Below are 21,442 nucleotides of genomic sequence, written 5' to 3' on the forward strand. Positions count from 1 at the left end.
CGGGAAGCAGTGGCTCCGCTCCTGAAGGGGAGTATTTGTTCTTTTTGTTTAATCAATTGTTTGTTTGTATCTCTTTATCCAGCTGTACCAGCTGTACTTACCTGGTATCCCATACCAGCTTCACTGGTTGATTGACACCCCATCCACACAATGATAATTCGGCCCCTTTGTCTCAACCTCATGTTCTTATCTACAAAATAGATGACTACAGAGATTTGTAAATCAAGGACAGTCTTGTAACATGCTTAGCAAATGACACTGCTCAAAATTTCTCAAGCAGCCAGTACCTGAAATCTAGAAGGGTTGGAAGAAAACAAAAACAAAACAAAAATTTGTTTTATATAGAGTACAGTATACCACTTTTAAGATGATGTAGTTATTTGCTATTTCTCTGTTAGTGCTTTTTTTCCATAAGGGTCTTGGAAATGTCCAATATAACTAAAAGCCAACAATGTCACTAATGCAAGATTATTCTGATTTTATCCATTCATAAGCCAAAAAGGCAGTGATGAACTGAAAATAACTATATTTTACTAAATCTTATCATACCTATTCGTACCAATTGTACACAAGTTTTTGTTCTCTCACAAATTGGAATTGGTGACATTCTCCAATTGCTATATAATAAAAGGCCAGTTATGATTGCCCGACGCAGTCATGCACAGTAGAGACTGTGCAAGAAGACAAACATACCTGGCCCATTGCAAAGTAGAAATCAGGCCCAGCGCCAAAAGCACGTTCATGTCCGTAGTCAGGCGCCTCAGAGACACAGCGTCATTTCTCAATACGTGTTAGACCGTCATCCTAGTGCCAGTGCCAGTTATTAGATTTCCTGCGCTGCAACATGAACATTTGACAGCCATGAATCATGTGACGAAGCAGAACACAACCTTAAAAGTGCGCTAAGCATTTACTAAGCTAACAGTGTAAAGAGGCCGCAAAGCAATTGTGGCTTCACTTTACGGTAAAGCAGTGCATTTATTGTCACCCTATAGCACAGGTGACGGGGCATTAACCATTTAGGCGCCGGTGAAAATGTAAGCACTTGTGCTATTTGTGCCTTCCAAATTATACGTGCTTACGTCTCTTCAGTTGCATTGTGGGCAATGTAGTTTTGAATTGCACTCAATAAATACGTTGCACATATTACGAGGATCACGGAAGGGAACGGATCTTATTCATCCTATATTATAAAAGGCCAAGTATGTTTGTTGCTCGAAACAAGACACTTACACATTTTGGCCCGTGTAAACAGGATTTAACACTAGTTACATATACTATAATAATACAATGTAAATTTTAAGGTCTGTGTTCACCAAGCTTAAATGTATATGTATACAGTATATATATATATACAATATATATATATATATATACAATATATATATATATATATATATATACAGGTGTGTATATATATATATATATATATATATATTTACAAGTATACATTACCCAAGTGGCTGTGGGTTAACCCTGATGTACTGCGACTGATGAAGTGCATCTTACATCGGGTTTTACCCACAGCCGATTGGGTAATGTAAGTATTACCCAGGTAATTCTAGGATTACCCAATATCTGACTTTAACCATAACATATATATATATATATATATATATATATATATGTATAATATAAACAGTATATCCTATATAATAAAAGGCCAAGTATGTTTGTCTGAAGCTGTCATGCGCAGTAGAGACTACGCAAGGACAAACATACCTGGCCTTGAGCAGCAGAGATAGTGGTACAAAATGTCTGTGATGGGGGGCATGGCCGGGTGGACATGCCGCGATGGGGGAGTGGCCGGGGGCAGGTGCATGTGTGATGGGGCATGGCCGATAGGAGTGCCCGTTATTGGGGTGTGGCCAGGTGGAGTGGGCGTGGCCAAGAGAGAGCGCAAAAGATGGGGGAGAAAAAGCGCTCATTTTATTTTATCATATTCTACAGTGTAAGGGGTACACTGCATCTTTTTTAAAGCAGCACGAGATTCCATTTTATACTTATGTACACTGTTTCTACTTGTATAAGTCTTTAAGCAATATTTTGTGTGTAATGTACATAAGCTACTATTGTCCTTTTAAGTCTGCAGTTTGTACAGAGTTTATATGACACAGCATATTACATAACGGTAGGACCATCTTGGCTTATTCTTTTATCTCTATTTGTGTGACTCTATTGCGGTATACTAGCGCTGGGGATTTTGTTCTTGTTTTATATATATATATATATATATATATATATATATACAGTATATATATACATACATAGAACATATTCTATGTGCAGAAAATTGGAATGTGAAATATTTATAGTAAATACGTAGTTAAAGCCTTTATTAAATATGAATATTGTATAGATATGCTTTGACATATTTTCAGCTACTTAACTGCAAAGGGTTCCAATGCACTTCCATATATATCTATATATGTGTATTTATGTATTTATATGTGTATATATGTCTGTAAATACATATATACACATATAATATCTTAAGACATGTACATGTATGTATCTCAATGTTAAAGTCCTTTGCCTGCCTTTTTTTTCTAACACCTGAGATCTCATATCTTTGAGCCCTATTTATTTTTAATAGTTTTTATTAGATGGTGTTATTATGAGTGTAACTTTGTAATGTATTTTTGATGTGTTTTGTGCAGCTTTTATGTTTAGCGAAACAGTTAATCAGAGCTCTAAAGTCGCGGTAATTATTTTAGAGTGAGCGCAATAGATGTGCGCAAACCCTTGCAAAATACAGATATTCCCCTTATTCCTTGAGCGCTCCACTAATAATCTAGCCCTATATATTTTAGTTATTTTTTTACTTTTAAAGGGACATAAACCTAAAACTTTTCTTTCATGATTCAGATAGAGACATTGGCCTCTATTTATCAAGCGGTCAACCGCAAATACGCCTGATTCTCCTTAGTTATCAAACCCTACAGACCGGCAAAAGTAGAATTTAGTGACGTAACATACGATCCGCCAGACTCAGTCCGACACAGATCGATGCTTACATCACTACAGATGTTCTGAACGCAAGTTCGGCACAATCTGACTACTTTTGCTAGTTATCAAAAGTCTACCAGGTACGCTCGGCATCTTTCCGGCCCAGCGTACCTGGTTTTAAATCCGCCGCCCTGGAGGTGGCGGATGCCATAGGAATCAATGGGAGTCAGAAAGCAGCGAAAGCTTATGTTCGCTGCTGCCCGATATCCCATTAATTCCTATGGTAATGTCTACACCTAACACCCTAACATGTACCCCGAGTCTAAAAACCCCTAATCTGCCCCCCTACACCGCCGTCACCTACTTTATACTTATTAACCCCTAATCTGCCGCCCCCTACACCACCGCCACCTACATTATACTTATTAACCCCTAAACCGCCGCTCCCGGACCCCACCGCAATTAAATGAAGTGTTTAACCCCTAAACCGCCACCTACATTATACTTATTAACCCCTAATCTGCCCCCCCCTACACCACCACCACCTACATTATATTTATTAACCCTTAACCTGCCTCCCCTACACCGCCGCCAATATATTAAATGTATGAACCCCTAAACCTAAGTCTAACCCTAACTCTAACAAGCCGGCCAGAAGAGGTCCTCCAGACAGGTCTTCATCCAGGTGGCATCTTCTATCTTCATCCATCCGGCGCAGAGCGGGTACATCTTCAAGACATCCGACACAGAGCATCCTCTTCCAACGACATCCGACGACTGAATGAATGTTCCTTTAAATGACGTCATCCAAGATGGCGTCCCTTGAATTCCGATTGGCTGATAGAATTCTATCAGCCAATCGGAATAAAGGTAGGAAAAATCCTATTGGCTGATGCAATCAGCCAATAGGATTGAAGTTCAATCCTATTGGCTGATCCAATCAGCCAATAGGATTGAGCTCGCATTCTATTGGATGTTCCAATCAGCAATCAGCCAATAGGACTTTTCCTACCTTAATTCCGATTGGCTGATAGAATTCTATCAGCCAATCGGAATTCAAGGGATGCCATCTTGGATGACGTCATTTAAAGGAACATTCATTCAGTCGTCGGATGTCGTTGGAAGAGGATGCTCCGCGCCGGATGGATGAAGATAGAAGATGCCGCCTGGATGAAGACTTCTGCCCATCTGGAGGACCTCTTCTGGCCGGCTTGGATGAAGACTTCTGCCCGTCTGGAGGACCACTTCACCCTGCTTCATGGAGGACTTCGGCCTGGTTGGGTGAAGACATCTCAAGGTAGGGTGATCTTCAAGGGGTTAGTGTTAGGATTTTTTAAGGGGGGATTGGGTGGGTTTTCGAGTAGGATTGGTTGTGTGGGTGGTGGGTTTTAATTTTGGGGGGGTATTGTACTTTTTTTTTCAGGTAAAAGAGCTGATTACTTTGGGGCAATGCCCCGCAAAAGGCCCTTTTAAGGGCTATTTGTAATTTAGTATAGGGTAGGGCTTTTTATTATTTTGGTAGGCTTTTTTATTTTAATAGGGGGATTAGATTAGGTGTAATTAGTTTAAAAAACTTGTAATTATTTTATTATTTTCTGTAATTTAGTGGGGGGGTTTTCTACTTTAGATAATTGTATTTAATTTTATTTAATTGTAGTTAATGTAGGTAATCAATTTAATGATAGTGTAGTGTTAGGTGTAATTGTAACTTAGGTTAGGTTTTATTTTACAGGTACTGTTGTCTTTATTTTAACTAGGTAGTTATTAAATAGTTAATAACTATTTAATAACTATTGTACCTAGTTAAAATAAATACAAAGTTGCCTGTAAAATAAAAATAAATCCTAAGATAGCTACAATGTAACTATTAGTTATATTGTAGCTATCTTACGGCTAGATTTAGAGTTGGGCGGTAGCCGTCAAAACCAGCGTTAGAGGCTCCTAACGCTGGTTTCGGGCTACCGCCGGTATTTAGAGTCAGTCATTAAAGGGTCTAACGCTCACTTTCCAGCCGCAACTTTTCCATACCGCAGATCCCTTTACGTCAATTGCGTATCCTATCTTTTCAATGGGATCTTTCTAACGCGGTATTTAGAGTTGTGGCTGAAGTGAGCGTTAGAAATCTAACGACAAAACTCCAGCCGCAGAAAAAAAAACAGTAGTTAAGAGCTTTCTGGGCTGACGCCGGTTTATAAAGCTCTTAACTACTGTGCTCTAAAGTACACTAACACCCATAAACTACCTATGTACCCCTAAACCGAGGTCCCCCCGCATCGCCGCCACTCTATTAAAAAATTTTAACCCCTAATCTGCCGACCGCACACCGCTGCCACCTACATTATCCCTATGAACCCCTAATCTGCTGCCCCTAACACCGCCGACCCCTATATTATATTTATTAATATGCCGCCCCCAACGTCGCCGCTACCTACCTACACTTATTAACCCCTAATCTGCCGACCGGACCGCGCCGCTATTATAATAAAGTTATTAACCCCTAATCCGCCTCACTCCCACCTCAATAACCCTATAATAAATAGTATTAACCCCTAATCTGCCCTCCCTAACATCGCCGACACCTAACTTCAAGTATTAACCCCTAATCTGCCGATCGGAGCTCACCGCTACTCTAATAAATTTTTTAACCCCTAAAGCTAATTCTAACCCTAACCCTAACACCCCCCTAAGTTAAATATAATTTTATTCTAACGAAATAAATTAACTCTTATTAAATAACTTATTCCTATTTAAAGCTAAATACTTACCTGTAAAATAAACCCTAATATAGCTACAATATAACAAATAATTATATTGTAGCTATTTTAGGATTAATATTTATTTTACAGGCAACTTTGTATTTATTTTAACCAGGTACAATAGCTATTAAATAGTTAATAACTATTTAATAGTTACCTAGTTAAAATAATTACAAAATTACCTGTAAAATAAATCCTAACCTAAGTTACAATTAAACCTAACACTACACTATCAATAAATTAATTAAATACAATACCTACAAATAAATACAATTAAATAAACTAACTAAAGTACAAAAAATAAAAAAATATTTACAAACATTAGAAAAAAATTACAACAATTTTAAACTAATTACACCTACTCTAAGCCCCCTAATAAAATAACAAACACCCCCAAAATAAAAAAAATGCCCTACCCTATTCTAAATTACAAAAGTTCAAAGCTCTTTTACCTTACCAGCCCTTAAAAGGGCCCTTTGCGGGGCATGCCCCAAAGAATTCAGCTCTTTTGCCTGTAAAAAAAAAACATACAATACCCCCCCCCACATTACAACCACCACCCACATACCCCTAATCTAACCCAAACCCCCCTTAAATAAACCTAACACTAAGCCCCTGAAGATCTCCCTACCTTGTCTTCACCATGCCAGGTTCACCGATCGGTCCAGAAGAGGGTCCGAAGTCTTGATCCAAGTCCAAGCGGGGGGCTGAAGAGTGACGTCCATCCTCGGGCTGAAGTCTGGATCCAAGCAGCGGCTGAAGAAATCCATCATCGGGCTGAAGTCTTGATCCAAGCGGGCGCTGAAGAAGTCCATCATCGGGATGAAGTCTTCTATGAAGCAGCATCTTCAATCTTCTTTCTTCCAGAGACATCATCTTCCAGCCGACGCGGAACATCCTCTTCTACCGACGCCTACTCGCCGAATGACGGTTCCTTTAAATGACGTCATCCAAGATGGCGTCCGTCGAATTCCGATTGGCTGATAGAATCCTATCAGCCAATCGGAATTAAGGTAGGACAATTCTGATTGGCTGATGGAATCAGCCAATCAGATTGAGCTCGCATTCTATTGGCTGATCGGAACAGCCAATAGAATGCAAGCTCAATCTGATTGGCTGATCGGATCAGCCAATCGGATTGAACTTGAATCTGATTGGCTGATTCCATCAGCCAATCAGAATTGTCCTACCTTAATTCCGATTGGCTGATAGAATCCTATCAGCCAATCGGAATTCGACGGACGCCATCTTGGATAACGTAATTTAAAGGAACCGTCATTCGGCGAGTAGGCGTCGGTAGAAGAGGATGTTCCGCGTCGGCTGGAAGATGATGGCTCCGGAAGAAAGAAGATTGAAGATGCTGCTTCATAGAAGACTTCATCCCGATGATGGACTTCTTCAGCGCCCGCTTGGATCAAGACTTCAGCCCGATGATGGATTTCTTCAGCCGCCGCTTGGATCCAGACTTCAGCCCGAGGATGGACGTCACTCTTCAGCCCCCCGCTTGGGCTTGGATCAAGACTTCGGACCCTCTTCTGGACCGATCGGTGAACCTGGCATGGTGAAGACAAGGTAGGGAGACCTTCAGGAGCTTAGTGTTAGGTTTATTTAAGGGGGGTTTGGTTTAGATTAGGGGTATGTGGGTGGTGGGTTGTAATGTGGGGGGGGTGTATTGTATGTTTTTTTTTTACAGGCAAAAGAGCTGAATTCTTTGGGGCATGCCCCGCAAAGGGCCCTTTTAAGGGCTGGTAAGGTAAAAGAGCTTTGAACTTTTGTAATTTAGAATAGGGTAGGGCATTTTTTTATTTTGGGGGTCTTTGTTATTTTATTAGGGGGCTTAGAGTAGGTGTAATTAGTTTAAAATTGTTGTAATTTTTTTCTAATGTTTGTAAATATTTTTTTATTTTTTGTAACTTAGTTCTTTTTTATTTTTTGTACTTTAGTTAGTTTAATTGTATTTATTTGTAGGTATTGTATTTAATTAATTTATTGATAGTGTAGTGTTAGGTTTAATTGTAGATAATTGTAGGTAGTTTATTTAATTAATTTATTGATAGTGTAGTGTTAGGTTTAATTGTAACTTAGGTTAGGATTTATTTTACAGGTAATTTTGTTATTATTTTAACTAGGTAACTATTAAATAGTTATTAACTATTTAATAGCTATTGTACCTGGTTAAAATAATTACAAAGTTGCCTGTAAAATAAATATTAATCCTAAAATAGCTACAATATAATTATAATTTATATTGTAGCTATATTAGGGTTTATTTTACAGGTAAGTATTTAGCTTTAAATAGGAATAAGTTATTTAATAAGAGTTAATTTATTTCGTTAGAATAAAATTATATTTAACTTAGGGGGGTGTTAGGGTTAGGGTTAGAATTAGCTTTAGGGGTTAAAAAATGTATTAGAGTAGCGGTGAGCTCCGATCGGCAGATTAGGGGTTAATACTTGAAGTTAGGTGTCGGCAATGTTAGGGAGGGCAGATTAGGGGTTAATACTATTTATTATAGGGTTATTGAGGCGGGAGTGAGGCGGATTAGGGGTTAATACATTTATTATAGTAGCGCTCAGGTCCGGTCGGCAGATTAGGGGTTAATAAGTGTAGTTAGGTGGAGGCGACGTTGGGGGCAGCAGATTAGGGGTTAATAAATATAATATAGGGGTCGGCGATGTTAGGGCAGCAGATTAGGGGTACATAGGGATAATGTAGGTGGCGGGGGTGTACGGAGCGGCAGATTAGGGGTTAAAAATAATATGCAGGGGTCAGCGATAGCGGGGGCGGCAGATTAGGGGTTAATAAGTGTAAGGTTAGGGGTGTTTAGACTCGGGGTACATGTTAGAGTGTTAGGTGCGGACGTAGGAAGTGTTTCCCCATAGGAAACAATGGGGCAGCGTTAGGAGCTGAACGCGGCTTTTTTGCAGGTGTTTTTTTTCAGCTCAAACAGCCCCATTGTTTTCTATGGGGGAATCGTGCACGAGCACGTTTTTGAAGCTGGCCGCGTCCGTAAGAACCGCTGATATCGAGAGTTGCAGTGGCGTTAAATTATGCTCTACGCTCCCTTTTTGGAGACTAACGCACTGAAAACCCAGCCATTCTGTGAACTCTAAATACCAGCGGTATTTAAAAGGTGCGGGGGAAAAAAAGCACGCGTAGCTAACGCACCCCTTTGGCCGCAAAACTCTAAATCTAGGCGTTAGGGTTTATTTTATAGGTAAGTATTAAATTAGTTTTAAATAGGAATAATTTATTTTGATTTATTTAAATTATATTTAAGTTAGGGGATGTTAGGGTTAGACTTAGGTTTAGGGGTACATACATTGGTATATATTGGTGCCGTTGAATGCAGGTAAGTTGACAGCTTGATAAATAGAGGCCTATGAATTTAAACAACTTTCCAATTTACTTCTATTATCAAATTTTCTTTGTTTTCTTGGTATCCTTTGTGGGAAATTGAGAAGGTAAACTCAGAAGAGAGTGCATGTGTCTGCAGCACTATGGCAGCAGGTTTGCAAGAATGTTATACATTAGCAAGAACACTAGATGGCAGAACTTTTGTCTGCCATGTAGGGCTTCAGGCATGTGCACGCTACCTACCTAGATATCTCTTCAACAAAGAATAACATGAGAAAGAAGGAAATTTGATAATGGAACTAAATTGGAAAAAGTTTTAAAAAAAGTATATGCTCTGTCTGAATCATGAAATAAAAAGTTTGGGTTTCATGTCACTTTAAAAGTCTGTGAGAACAAATTGAAAATATTCTGTTTGTTTAATGTTTCTGTGCATGAATAATCAATGAAGAATGTTTGAGCGATATATATATATATATACAGTTACAAGAAAAAGCATGTGAACCCTTTGGAATGATATGGATTTCTGCAAAAATTGGTCATAAAATGTGATCTGATCATCATCTAAGTCACAACAATAGACAATCACAGTCTGCTTAAACTAATAACACACAAAGAATGAAATGTTGCCATGTTTTTATTGAACACACTATGAAAACATTCACAGTGCAAGTGGAAAAAGTATGTGAACCCTTGGATTTAATAACTGGTTGAACCTCCTTTGGCAGCAATAACTTCAACCAAATGTTTCCTGTAGTTGCAGATCAGACGTGCACAACGGTCAGGAGTAATTCTTGACCATTCCTCTTTACAGAACTGTTTCAGTTCAGCAATATTCTTGGGATGTCAGGTGTGAATCGCTTTCTTGAGGTCAATGCACAGCATCTCAATCGGGTTGAGGTCAGGACTCTGACTGGGCCACTTCAGAAGGAGTATTTTCTTCTGTTTAAGCCATTCTGTTGTTGATTTACGTCTATGCTTTGGGTCATTGTCCTGTTGCAACACCCATCTTCTGTTGAGCTTCAGCTGGTAGACAGATGGCCTTTAGTTCTCCTGCAAAATGTCTTGATAAACTTTGGAATTCATTTTTCCTTCGATGATAGCAATCCATACTGGCCCTGACGCAGCAAAGCAGCCCCAAACCATGATGCCCCCACCACCATACTTCACAGTTGGGATGAGGTTTTGATGTTGGTGTGCTGTGCCTTTTTTTTTTCGCCACACATAGTGTTGTGTGTTTCTTCCAAACAATTTAACTTTGGTTTCATCTGTCCACAGAATATTTTGCCAGTACTGCTGTGGAACATCCAGGTGCTCTTGTGCAAACTGTAAACGTGCAGCAATGTTTTGTTTGGACAGCAGTGGCTTCCTCTGTGGTATCCTCCCATGAAATCCATTCTTGTTTAGTGTTTTACATATTGTAGATTCGCAAACAGGGATGTTAGCATTTGCCAGTGACTTTTGTAAGTTTTTAGCTGACATTCTAGGATTCTACTTCACCTCATTGAGCAGTCTGCGCTGTGCTCTTGCAATCATCTTTACCGGACGGCCACTTCTAGGGAGAGTAGCAGCAGTGCTGAACTTTCTCCATTTATAGACAATTTGTCTTACCATGGACTGATGAACAGCAAGGCTTTTGGAGATACTTTTATAACCCTTTCCAGCTTTATGCAAGTCAACAATTCTTAATCGTAGGTCTTCTGAGAGCTCTTTTGTGCGAGGCATCATTCACATCAGCCAATGCTTCTTGTGAAAAGCAAACCCAGAACTGGTGTGTGTTTTTTATATGGCAGGGTAGCTGTAACCAACACCTCCAATCTCATCTCATTGATTGGACTCCAGTTGGCTGACATTTCACTCCAATTAGCTCTTGGAGATGTCATTAGTCTAGGGGTTCACATACTTTTTCCACCTGCACTGTGAATGTTTACATGGTGTGTTCAATAAAAACATGGCAACATTTCATTCTTTGTGTGTTATTAGTTTAGGCAGACTGTGATTGTCTATTGTTGTGAATTAGATGATGATCATATCACATTTTATGACTAATTTGTGCAGAAATCCATAGCATTCCAAAGGGTTCACATACTTTTTCTTGCAACTGTATATATATATATATATATATATATATACAGTATATATATATAATCTATATATTTCTAGATCTATATATTTAAAGGACACAATCCAATTTTGTTCAAGATTAAGATAAAGCAAATTACTGTATTTTAAACAACTTTCAAATTTACTGCTATTATCAAATCAGCTTCATTCTCTTGGTATCCTTTGTTGAAGGAGCCGCAAATTTGCACTACTTGGGGGTAGGTGTACACATCTGGTGGGCCAATAACAGGCATATATGTGCAGCCACAAATCAGTAGCTAGCTCTCAGTATGGCATTGTGGCTTCTGAGCCTACCTAGGTATGCTTTAAAAAAAATTATACCAAACGAATGAAGCAAATTAGATAGTATTTTAAAAGTTATAATATACATGAAGAATATTGAATTTACAACATTTATTAAAGGGCCATAATACCCAAATGTTTAAACACTTGAAAGTGATGCAGCATAGCTGTAAAAAGCTGACTAGAAAATATCACCTGAACATCTCTATGTAAAAAAGAAAGATATTTTACCTCAAAAGTTCCTCAGTAGCCACCTCCCATTGTAAAGGATTTCTAAGCAGTATTTTAGTGTGTCTGTCCTGGGACATCTGAAGGGATGAGCATCGTGCACTCTCATGTTATTTCACCAATCAGGTAAAGGAAGTTTACAATGAAATCTCATGAGAGTCAAGTCAAATCTCATGAGATCACAGTAAAAGTTCATGACCTCAGCACTGCTGATGCTGATTGGCTGCTGTTCATTTCTTCATTTTTTTTTTATTTTTTTACCTGCAGCTGGGAGCAGTTGAGTATAACTTTTTACACAGAACTTACTCTGCTGAGCTGAGGAGATTGTGAGGTAAAATATCTTCCTTTTTTACATAGAGATGCTCAGGTGAAATTTTCCTGTCAGCTTTTTACAGTTATACTGCATCAGTTTCAAGTGATTTAGCATATGAGTATTATGTCCCTTTAAGCACTATCACAGTCTTTAGCAATTCTAGTCCTCAGGGCACACTAACAGGACCTGATATTCAGGATTACTTTAGGTGAAAGCATGTTAATGACTATGTTTACTAATCAGCAGATTATTTCACCTAGTTCAGATAAAAATCTGGTTGGCTAGTGTAGTCTGAAGAATAGCATTGAGCAGGGGCGGTAAATTTGTGGGGTGGCACTTTATTACATTGCCCCCGGCCGCTGCTGTATGTTTAAGGGACAGTCAAGTCCAAAATTTACTTTCATGACTCAAATAGGGCATGTAATTTTAAACAACTTTCCAATTTACTTTTATCACCAATTTTGATTTGTTCTCTTGGTATTCTTAGTTGAAAGCTAAACCTAGGAGGTTCATATGCTAATTTCTTAGACCTTGAAGGACACCTCTAATCTAAATGCATTTTGATAGTTTTTCACCACTAGAGGGTATTAGTTCACGTGTTTCATATAGATAACATTGAGCTCATGCACATGAATTTACCATGGAGACAGCTCTGATTGGCTGAAATGCAAGTCTGTCAAAAGAACTGAAATAAGGGGGCAGTCTGCTGAGGCTTAGATACAAGGTAATTACAGAGGTAAAATGTGTATAATTATACTGTAACAACAAAAGTCCAGCGCACCCGGCAGCAATGAGACTCAACAATTTGATATGCCTTGATATATACCTTTAATTCTGTTAGATGTTGATCACAGGGCTAGACAAAGCCAAATATGCCTGATGGCCAAACAGTCCAACACGCTAAAAGTAAGACAGCATATGACAGGCAGCAGTTAGGGAAAAGAAATAATGGTCAGACGCGTTTCCTTATGTTGTTACATAGCAATCCTCAGTGACCATGCCTGTTACCCACAATTCATTGCCTTTTATACACACCTGTGGTGCAATCTTTAGCACTTTGAAAAAACCTAATTAGTGAGTAGCCAGTAAAAAAGGGGGAAAATAGAAATGTGGGAAAAGGAGATCACTGTGGTAACAATGCAACAAACATTTACAAGTGTATTGTCCAAAATGTCTAATACTTAAATAGATATACAGCAAAACAAAGCACTACTCCTATCTACAAAATAAGTCTAATAAATTTAAAAGTGTAATAACTTATACTGGCGTATAAGCATCTGATTTTGCAGAAAATGTATATATTTATTAAATAGAGCAGTGTCCCATTAATTAGTGGGATAATGAAAATAATAATAAAGTGAATAAATTAAAGCAAAAAACTGGATTTAGTGAATCGAGGATATTATAAAAATAATATAAGTAAATAAAAATTAAAAGTCAATAGGTACTAAGAACTCATTGATCTACAAAAAGTCTTACATCCCAATCAAAATTTAACCCTGTCGGCACTCTGGTGCCCAGCTGAAAAATCCAATAAACTTCTCTTTTGCTGAGAATAGTGCCTCTATTCCCACCTCTTGGGTGTCTAGGGATTAATTGAATAGCTTGGAATGTAAGCAATGAACTGTCTGAGTTGTGATATCGTTTGAAATGTAATGAAATGGGGGTGGTTGACTCTGGATCCTCAATTGAGCGTAAATGCTCAAGAAAACGATCCTTTAGCGCACGTGTCGTTTGTCCCACGTACTGCCTATGACACCCCCTGCAGGTCAAAAGATATATGACATAGCACGAGTTACATGTCATGTGCTCACGAATTTCAAAAATCTTGTGGCTATTGCTTGATTCAAAGCTTGTGCCAAAAGTAGCATAGGCACATGACTTGCATCTCGTACTGCCACATTTAAAGAAACCAGGTTTAATAGAAAGCCAATTCCTGTGTGACTGTTGCCTAGGCAACATGGAAGGAGACAATATGCTCCCTAAGGTTTGGGCCCTACGAGATACAAAACATACACCCTCTTTGACTATATCAACCAGGGTGTCGTCTGTGGTCAAAATTGGGAGTGCCTTTCTGATTATATCGCAGATTTTGCCATATTCCATGCTGTATGAAGTAATGAATTTTAATTGTTTAAACCTATCTGTATTCTTAGATCTACCAGACACAAGAAGATCTTTTCTATCAAGTAAATCAATATCCCGTTTTGTTTGTTGTAAATGATTAGGAGAATACCCTCTCTGGGCTAACCTTTCAGTTAATTCATTAGAGTGTTTTTCATAACTCAATTGATTGGTACAATTACGCTTCACCCTTAGGTACTGGCTCTTGGGAATAGATTGTATGGTATGCTTTGGATGACATGATTTTGCATTTAGAATGGTGTTTCCAGATGTGGATTTACGGAACAATTCGATGTCGATACACAAAGTCTGAAGATTCGAATGCAACTCAATGTCCAAAAAGGAAATTGAGTGTGCATTACTTTCCATGGTGAACCTTAAATTCAGATCATTGTTCTGTAAATACGCAAGAAACGATTCAAGTAGGTCTGCTGGACCCTTCCAAATTAACAAAATGTCGTCTATGTAACGACCAAAATAATGTATAAACTCTCTGTAGGGATTCCCATCTCCATAGACATGGGACAGCTCCCACCAACCCAAATAAAGGTTGGCATAGGAAGGGGCAAACTTTGCCCCCATTGCTGTCCCACGCCTCTGGAGATAGAAATCCCCCTCAAAAAGAAAATAATTGTGGGTCAACAAATATTCAATGGAGACCTCTATGAATCGCTTCAAAGCAACATCATATGTGGAAAATGTGTCCAAAAAGAACCGAATTGCCTGGCTGCCCTTGTCATGAGGTATACAAGTATACAAAGAGACAACGTCGATAGTTACAAAAATGAAACCATCTTGCCAAACTAGGCTTTCAATTTGAGTGATTACATCAGACGTGTCTCTAATGTAGCTCATAAGACTCAAGACCAAGGGCTGCAAGTAACCATCAATCAGTTGGGAAAGAGGCTCATTTAAAGAGCCTATCCCTGCCACAATGGGTCTGCCAGGTGGGCGTGTAGGATGCTTGTGGACTTTTGGAAGATAGTGAAAAATGGCAGATACCGGGTGCTCAGTGTATAGAAAATCAAAATTGGCTTGTTGAATAATACCATCTTTTAATGCCTGCTCCAAAATAGTCTTAAGAGCCGATTTGTAATAGAACACAGGGTTATTTTTAAGTTTCTCATACACGGAGTCATCCAATAGCTGTCTATAGGCCTCATCCAAGTAGTCCTGGCGATTGAGGACCACTACCTTACCACCTTTGTCTGAGTTGCGAATAACAAGCTCCTGATTATTTTTTAATTCCTGAATAGATAGAAATTGTGCCTTAGATAGATTATCCCTGTGATGTCTTTTTTCAAATTCACATAAACTGAGTTTTTTCAGTTCCATTTCTACTGTTTTCTGAAAGACCTCTATGGAAAAACAGTAGAAATGGAACTGAAAAAACTCAGTTTATGTGAATTTGAAAAAAGACATCACAGGGATAATCTATCTAAGGCACAATTTCTATCTATTCAGGAATTAAAAAATAATCAGGAGCTTGTTATTCGCAACTCAGACAAAGGTGGTAAGGTAGTGGTCCTCAATCGCCAGGACTACTTGGATGAGGCCTATAGACAGCTATTGGATGACTCCGTGTATGAGAAACTTAAAAATAACCCTGTGTTCTATTACAAATCGGCTCTTAAGACTATTTTGGAGCAGGCATTAAAAGATGGTATTATTCAACAAGCCAATTTTGATTTTCTATACACTGAGCACCCGGTATCTGCCATTTTTCACTATCTTCCAAAAGTCCACAAGCATCCTACACGCCCACCTGGCAGACCCATTGTGGCAGGGATAGGCTCTTTAAATGAGCCTCTTTCCCAACTGATTGATGGTTACTTGCAGCCCTTGGTCTTGAGTCTTATGAGCTACATTAGAGACACGTCTGATGTAATCACTCAAATTGAAAGCCTAGTTTGGCAAGATGGTTTCATTTTTGTAACTATCGACGTTGTCTCTTTGTATACTTGTATACCTCATGACAAGGGCAGCCAGGCAATTCGGTTCTTTTTGGACACATTTTCCACATATGATGTTGCTTTGAAGCGATTCATAGAGGTCTCCATTGAATATTTGTTGACCCACAATTATTTTCTTTTTGAGGGGGATTTCTATCTCCAGAGGCGTGGGACAGCAATGGGGGCAAAGTTTGCCCCTTCCTATGCCAACCTTTATTTGGGTTGGTGGGAGCTGTCCCATGTCTATGGAGATGGGAATCCCTACAGAGAGTTTATACATTATTTTGGTCGTTACATAGACGACATTTTGTTAATTTGGAAGGGTCCAGCAGACCTACTTGAATCGTTTCTTGCGTATTTACAGAACAATGATCTGAATTTAAGGTTCACCATGGAAAGTAATGCACACTCAATTTCCTTTTTGGACATTGAGTTGCATTCGAATCTTCAGACTTTGTGTATCGACATCGAATTGTTCCGTAAATCCACATCTGGAAACACCATTCTAAATGCAAAATCATGTCATCCAAAGCATACCATACAATCTATTCCCAAGAGCCAGTACCTAAGGGTGAAGCGTAATTGTACCAATCAATTGAGTTATGAAAAACACTCTAATGAATTAACTGAAAGGTTAGCCCAGAGAGGGTATTCTCCTAATCATTTACAACAAACAAAACGGGATATTGATTTACTTGATAGAAAAGATCTTCTTGTGTCTGGTAGATCTAAGAATACAGATAGGTTTAAACAATTAAAATTCATTACTTCATACAGCATGGAATATGGCAAAATCTGCGATATAATCAGAAAGGCACTCCCAATTTTGACCACAGACGACACCCTGGTTGATATAGTCAAAGAGGGTGTATGTTTTGTATCTCGTAGGGCCCAAACCTTAGGGAGCATATTGTCTCCTTCCATGTTGCCTAGGCAACAGTCACACAGGAATTGGCTTTCTATTAAACCTGGTTTCTTTAAATGTGGCAGTACGAGATGCAAGTCATGTGCCTATGCTACTTTTGGCACAAGCTTTGAATCAAGCAATAGCCACAAGATTTTTGAAATTCGTGAGCACATGACATGTAACTCGTGCTATGTCATATATCTTTTGACCTGCAGGGGGTGTCATAGGCAGTACGTGGGACAAACGACACGTGCGCTAAAGGATCGTTTTCTTGAGCATTTACGCTCAATTGAGGATCCAGAGTCAACCACCCCCATTTCATTACATTTCAAACGATATCACAACTCAGACAGTTCATTGCTTACATTCCAAGCTATTCAATTAATCCCTAGACACCCAAGAGGTGGGAATAGAGGCACTATTCTCAGCAAAAGAGAAGTTTATTGGATTTTTCAGCTGGGCACCAGAGTGCCGACAGGGTTAAATTTTGATTGGGATGTAAGACTTTTTGTAGATCAATGAGTTCTTAGTACCTATTGACTTTTAATTTTTATTTACTTATATTATTTTTATAATATCCTCGATTCACTAAATCCAGTTTTTTGCTTTAATTTATTCACTTTATTATTATTTTCATTATCCCACTAATTAATGGGACACTGCTCTATTTAATAAATATATACATTTTCTGCAAAATCAGATGCTTATACGCCAGTATAAGTTATTACACTTTTAAATTTATTAGACTTATTTTGTAGATAGGAGTAGTGCTTTGTTTTGCTGTATATCTATTTAAGTATTAGACATTTTGGACAATACACTTGTAAATGTTTGTTGCATTGTTACCACAGTGATCTCCTTTTCCCACATTTCTATTTTCCCCCTTTTTTATTGGCTACTCACTAATTAGGTTTTTTCAAAGTGCTAAAGATTGCACCACAGGTGTGTATAAAAGGCAATGAATTGTGGGTAACAGGCATGGTCACTGAGGATTGCTATGTAACAACATAAGGAAACGCGTCTGACCATTATTTCTTTTCCCTAACTGCTGCCTGTCATATGCTGTCTTACTTTTAGCGTGTTGGACTGTTTGGCCATCAGGCATATTTGGCTTTGTCTAGCCCTGTGATCAACATCTAACAGAATTAAAGGTATATATCAAGGCATATCAAATTGTTGAGTCTCATTGCTGCCGGGTGCGCTGGACTTTTGTTGTTACAGTGTTACTTTGGTGGGCGTGGATGGAGCGCTCCTTTTTCCTTCGCACCGGAGCAGATGAGTGAACGTACATACGTCATCAGGATGTCTAGCAAGAAAGTGGGTGTGTATACTACGTGAAGAGCGTCACGTGATCGGATTCGACACGCTGCTGTGTCTGAGCGCTTCCCTGGTTGCGAGTGTGTATAATTATAACTGTGTTAGTTATGCAAAACTGGGAAATTGGTAATTAAGGGATTATCTATCTTTTAAAACAATAAAAATTCTGGTGTTGACTGTCCCTTTAAAAATTTTTTTACTCGGGTCGGCTTGTCGCCGATGTTACATGAATTATGTCAACCAATAGCCACCTTCCTGCAGTCTCATGGCTCAAGTGAGTAGCGCACGTGCGCATCACACGTGATCTCCCAGGCAGGCCAGGCGGCAATCGGAGAATCATCTGCACTGCCTGTCACTCAGGGGAAAACTAGCAGTGCAGGTAAGGCTCCATACTAAAGAAAAAGGAGCTGCTAATTTACTGCTGGGACACAACAAGATAGAATGCTCACTGCTGGGAGGGGCGGGGATGTGGGGTAGAGGGGGGCACGCACATTGCAATTCATGTTTATGCACATCATTTATTCTACTTGCATAATATGCCGTACAGTATGCACCAGGGACATAGCAATGCAACTGAGCGATCTATGCTGCGCTCACAGCCTACCGCACCTTGGGCAATGCTGAGGTGATGCAGCGGGTGTGACAACTGTGCACTCCAAACTCATTTGTCCTGTGTGGCTATTAGAGGTGTACTGGGCATTTAGAGGCTGACAGGGCCAGACAGGGGAGGGAGAGATGCAGTACACTGGAGATCTGTACTGAGGGGCTTACTGGGGTGGCTGACAGGTACCATGGCACTGCAAGAGGAGGGCTGTTGTGTTTTACCTGTTTCAAAGATGGGGATGAGCTGTACAAACCGTGGTAGACAACAAGCAGTATTACGTACTATCCTTGTATGCTGCTAGTGTGTTATGTAGAAATATATGGTCCTAGTGCATTTTCTCAAATATGTTTCTGTAAATATGTGTGTTCATGTGTGTGAGTATAAGTATGTTTGTATGTGTTTGTGTGTATGTATACATGTATGTGTGTTTATAAATATGCGTGAATGTGTGTGTATGTATGTTTGTGTATGTATGTGTGTGTATGAGTATGTATGTATGCGTTTGTGTGTATGTATACATGTATGTGTATGTATAAATATGCGTGAATGTGTGTGTATGTATGTGTGTATGAGTATGTATGCATGTGTTTGTGTGTATGTATACATGTATGTGTGTGTATAAATGTGTGTGAATGTGTGTGTATGTATGTGTGTGTATAAGTATGTATATATGCGTTTGTGTGTATGTATACATGTATGTGTGTGTATAAATGTGCGTGAATGTGTATGTATGTGTGTGTATGAGTATGTATGTATGCATTTGTGTGTATGTATACATGTATGTGTGTGTATAAATGTGCGTGAATGTGTGTGTATGTATGTGTGTGTATGAGTATGTATGTATGCGTTTATGTGTATGTATACATGTATGTGTGTCTATAAATGTGTGTAAATGTGTGTGTATGTATGTGTGTGTATGAGAATGTATGTATGCGTTTGTGTGTATGTATACATGTATGTGTGTGTATAAATGTGCGTGAATGTGTGTGCATGTATGTGTGTGTATGAGTATGTATGCATGTGTTTGTGTGTATGTATACATGTATATGTGTGTATAAATGTGTGTGAATGTGTGTGTATGCATGTGTGTGTATGAGTATGTATGTATGTGTTTGTGTGTATGTATACATGTATGTGTGTATAAATGTGTGTGAATGTGTGTGTATGTATGTGTGTATGAGTATGTATGCATGTGTTTGTGTGTATGTATACATGTATGTGTGTATAAATGTGTGTGTATGTATATTTGTGTATGTATGTGTGTGTATAAGTATGTACGTATGTGTTTGTGTGTATGTATACATGTGTGTGTGTGTAGTCCAGTACTTCCTTATAAATGTTACCAATCTTTTTCATTGATCATGATTCTTAATTCATATAAAAGGTGATATTGGCAATATTCCACAGGAAGGTAAAAAGGTGGTATTAGCAATATACTTTGAAAGAAAACTAAGTGTGTCACAATTCGGACAAAATAATTTATAAATTAGTGTTATAACATTTAACTTATATTCATTCAATTAATATAACTAGTGAAAGTTTATATGTGAAAACAATGTGTTTAAGTGTCATATAGACAGAAACTTAATATTATAATTCTAATATTTATAAGGAATGATAACAAATAATAACAACAAAATAAAGTGAATAGTGTATTCCTAAAAGCATTATTCTAATATAAACTTAATCTAATAAAAAAGGTAAAATGTCTAACTCTGAATTTAGACCTGCTGGATATAATAATCTTCACTACCTGTACTATTCATGAAGTTTTCTCCTTTAACGGCGGAGACTCTATTGGGACTTTATGCAGGTTTAATACTGGAAACTCAGCATATTATACTGAAAGCCTGGGATAATACTGCATAGTCTGCACTGATAAGTGCCAAAGACAAGGCTAATTTCCATTAAAATCTCATCGCAAAGTTTTTGAGGCTCATCCAGCGTGCAATTGCACTTAAGAGCGGATATACTTTCTCCTCTGACATCTGAAAGCAGATAAGTGGATCAGCTGTATCGTTTGAATCTGACACCCACCAATAGGATTGGAACAGAACGATATCCCATACACATGTGACCATAACGGCAGAGGCGCAAAAAACACGGAGGCTAGGCAGCCACAAAGTTTGTCTGTATCCCATGTCTGTAACTACTCCGGAAGCCAGGTACTGTGTATTGTTTCTCTACCCATTTGCTGCTTGAAAACAGCACAACAAATTTGGAACTTTGTTGCAATATTCATGTGGCATCTATTAACATGGTCTCATTTGTATTTATTGACTCTCAGTGGTGGCAATTTTTTCTCTATTTGTTTTTTTTGTTGCTGTTTTTTATAGTATCGGAGACGTCCGACTTTTATTATCTTAGGTAATAAATTGTTACTTTTACTTTTCCAATTTTAGCTTGTTTTTTCTAGGCCTAGTTAGGTCTTAACACACCATGGGGCATATTTATCAAGCTCCGAATGGAGCTTAATGCCCCGTGTTTCTGGCGAGCCTGCAGGCTTGCCAGAAACAGCAGTTATGAAGCAGC

Source organism: Bombina bombina, chromosome 3 (genome assembly GCF_027579735.1).
Source record: "Bombina bombina isolate aBomBom1 chromosome 3, aBomBom1.pri, whole genome shotgun sequence".
In the NCBI taxonomy this organism is placed as follows: domain Eukaryota; kingdom Metazoa; phylum Chordata; class Amphibia; order Anura; family Bombinatoridae; genus Bombina; species Bombina bombina.